This window comes from Myotis davidii, unplaced genomic scaffold (assembly GCF_000327345.1).
Source record: "Myotis davidii unplaced genomic scaffold, ASM32734v1 scaffold150, whole genome shotgun sequence".
NCBI lineage: Eukaryota > Metazoa > Chordata > Mammalia > Chiroptera > Vespertilionidae > Myotis > Myotis davidii.
Genome location: NW_006283437.1, coordinates 668,893 through 672,415, shown reverse-complemented (window position 1 = coordinate 672,415; position 3,523 = coordinate 668,893). Strand labels below are relative to the sequence as shown.

The window sequence follows — 3,523 nt, the reverse complement described above, 5'->3', positions numbered from 1 at the left end:
GGTGGTCCCATGCTCTGAGGTAGCATCACCTGGAGGTGGGAGTAAGCATCCCACTGCCTCCTGAGGAGCGGGGGGAAGCCAGCGTGGAGTTTCAAAGGCTCCCTAGAGTATGAAGAGGCTAGGCCCTTGGTCGGCAAGCTGTGGCTCACGAGCCACATGCGGCTCATTGGCCCCTTGAGTGTGGCTCTTCCTAAGCCTTAGGAGTACTCTAATTACGTTAATAACAATGTACCTACCTATATAGTTTAAGTTTAAAAAATCTGGCTCTCAAAAGAAATTTCAATGGTTGTACTGTTGATATTTGGCTCTGTTGACTAATGAGTTTGCCGACCACTGTGCTAAGTCTTAGTACATTCTGCAGCGATGGCCTTGCCTTGCTTGTCTAGCTGCTTCTCGTGTCTCTCCCTCCCTAGGATAAAGCCCCAGGCTGGCAGAAGCCTGGCCGGTCATGTGCGCTGCTGCACTGAGTGCCCGGAGCGTGCCAGGGACACGCTGTCATTCAATGAGTCTTATGAAATGAATGAATGCTTTTCTCCTACTTCCCCCCAGCCCCCTTCCAGTGTTCTCCAGGAGCAAACCAAAGGCCAGATATATACCGAGACAGGCACAGGTGGGACCCACACCACCAGGAGGGCCTGGCAGGGAAGGGAAGCTCCCCACTGGGGTGAAGCCTGGCTCCATCACTACTAGCTGTGACCTTGGGCTCCCTGTGCCCAACGAGAAGAACGGCGCCTAGTTCACAGGTAAGGATGAAGGAGCTGGTGCACAGAGCCAGTGCCAGGACTACAGGCCCAGCAATTGTGGGCACAGAGTGGGTGAGGGGGTGCGCATGTGTGAGCAGAGGCCTATGTAAGCAAGGGCACCCCTTTGCACTTCCTCCAGAGACTTTCCCAGTATGAGGGAGACTCAAGGCCACCGCCTGCTTTCATCTGCCGAGCTGGTCGGTGCTGGAGGAGCCAGACAGACCACTGAGCGAGAGTCCTCGGGGCTCCACAAACGTGCCCCAGCGCCTGCCAGGTGCCGGAGACAACGCAGATGAGGTCCGTGCCCTCCCGGAACTTAATCTAGAAATAGAGATGAGATAAAAGCAGGAGATCGGAGATAACCGAGGGCCAGCAGGGACGGAGGGCGGCGAGCCGGCAGGACAGCCTGCTGGCAGTAGGCCAGCTTTGCTCCTGGCCCCGGAGAGGGGCAGTCCCTTCCTCCTTGGCCGTAAAGCAGTCAGTGTGAGGAGAATGCCCTTCCCAGCCCGGCACGCCCATTTTCCATCCCGGCTCCCGGGTGACCTCACGCATGTGACCTCACCTCTCTGAACCTTGTTGCCAAGCTTATAAAGTGGGGGTGGTAGTGGGGCCTACCCACTGGGTTCTCGGGAGGCCTGGAAGGCTGCGTGGCACAGGGCGTGGTGAAGAGGAAGCCGTGGTGGATGCCAGCCATAGTTTTTGGTGTTATGTTTATGCAAATGGAACACTTCAAAGAGATGCCTCCAGCGCCAGCCACTTGACTTTACTTCCCAAACAGCACTTACTAGTAAATGGTGCTTCTGCGCCAGGCACTGCCTGGTATTGTCTTCATCACCCCATCAGAAAGGCGTTGGGGAGTTTTTATTGCCCTTTTTATAAGAAAAACATATGTAAAATTTACCATCTTAACCATTTTTAAGTGTACAGCTCAGTGACGTTAAATATATTCACATTTTGGTACAACAAATCTCTAACTTTTTCATCTGGCGAAACTGAAACTGTGCCCACTGAGTATCATTTCCCACTCCCCTGCCCCCAAGGCACTATTTTAACCAAGACCAGCTACATAGTTTGTGGGGCTCAGGTCGAAATGAAAATGAAAATGATGAGCAATGCCAAGGCAGCAGCAGAGTCTGAAACCAAGCGCTGGGCGCTTCTGTGTGCGGCCACACAGGGCCCATGAGACGGGCCTTACAGGAAACCAAGGCCAGAACCTAAGTTACTTTCTGAAGGTCAAACGGCAAGTGTTGGAGCCTCTAAAAGGAGATGACTGTGGCCTGCTCTGTCTACGAGTCTGCCTCTATCTCCTAAGGTCGCCTTAGGACAGTGGTTCTCAACCTTCCTAATGCCGCGACCCTTTAATATAGTTCCTCATGTTGTGGTGACCCCCAATTTCATTGTGACAAATTGAACATAGTTAAAGCATAGTGATCAATCACAAAAACAATATGTAATTATATATGTGTTTTCCGATGGTCTTGGGCAACCCCTGTGAAAGGGTCATTTGACCCACAAAGGGGTCGCGACCCACAAGTTGAGAACCGCTGCCTTGGGAAGACTTTTCTGACAAGATGCTGTTGGATTTAAACCAAGTTCAGAGGGAATTTGGAGTGGGGATTTGGAGGTCCCTAGCAAACCTGGCCACCTCTGGGCCGTGCGACCTTGTTCTCAATGACTAGCTCGGCGAGGATGAGGAAAAGGCGTTGTAAGTGATAGTGTTACAGTTTGTGAATGCAATTTTATTATATTATGAATTTTATGGATGTAATACTAACACCCCCATGCTCCAAGGGAAGATATTCCAGCCCACTGAGGGGATTCTTGGCACAGCTCCCGGCTTTTATAATTAGAAATGAGATTTCGGACCTGCCACTGAACAGGCATTGCCCTGATTGTGGGAATTCAGAAAGTTCATGATTGCTCGTTTAAGTTCCCTCGTTTATAAATTGGAGATAATGGCAGTGCTGACCACTTTGGGTTTATTGTTGATGTTAAACTGACATTGATTGAACCACATTTATTGACACACATTGAACCATGTACCCGGCATGGTCCTAAATAATGGAAATGTACTCATTTATTTAATTCATAACAACCCAGTAAACCCAGTACCATTTTTTAAAATCCTCACCAGAAAATATGTTTTTATGGATTTTTTAGAGAGAGGAAGGGAGAGAAAGAGAGACAGAAAGAGAGAGACAGAGAAACATCGATCGGCTGCCTCCCATACTTGCCCGACAGTGGACAAAACCCCAAACCTAGGTATGTTCCCTGAGTAGGAATCGAACCCACAGCCTTTGGGTGTATGGGATGACACGCCAACCAACTGAGCCACCAGCGAGGGCCAAGTAACATTTTTTAATGAAAATTTTTAGAAATTAAATTTATTGGGGTGAGTGTTTAATGACATATCAGTTTCAAGTGTACAGAGCTATAACACATCTGTATCTTGCATTGTGTGCTCACCTCCCAAAACTCAGGGTGTTGCCCCAAAATGTATGGTAGTGGTTATAAATTCTACCCTGGGGCTGCTTCATAATTTCCATTAGATTATTTTAGGGTACCGAGTTTGTTGGAAGGGAAAGTAGGAGGTGCGTGCATCGCAACCGTAATGTTTACTTAAATCGGGGGGCTCGGAGGAGTTGGGGGTTGTAGGCAAGGGGAATTAGCCGGGCATCCCTCGGAACCCCACTTTGTGGTGCAAACTAGCCCGGTAATAGCTGCTGAAATCTGAGCTCCCCTCCCAGATCCGCCGTATGGGTCGGCCCTCTTGGCAGCCT

General features: G+C 49.8%; 1 protein-coding gene across 1 annotated transcript in view; it reads left to right on the top strand.

The window, feature by feature from the left end:
* The first annotated feature begins 565 nt into the window (after positions 1-565).
* The window catches only part of RBBP6 (retinoblastoma binding protein 6), a 35,458-nt gene continuing 32,500 nt past the window's right edge, over positions 566-3,523 (top strand). The window contains exon 1 of the mRNA XM_015563994.1: positions 566-743. The gene's annotated coding sequence lies outside the window, so the exon portion shown is untranslated. The remainder of the gene's footprint in view (positions 744-3,523) is intronic.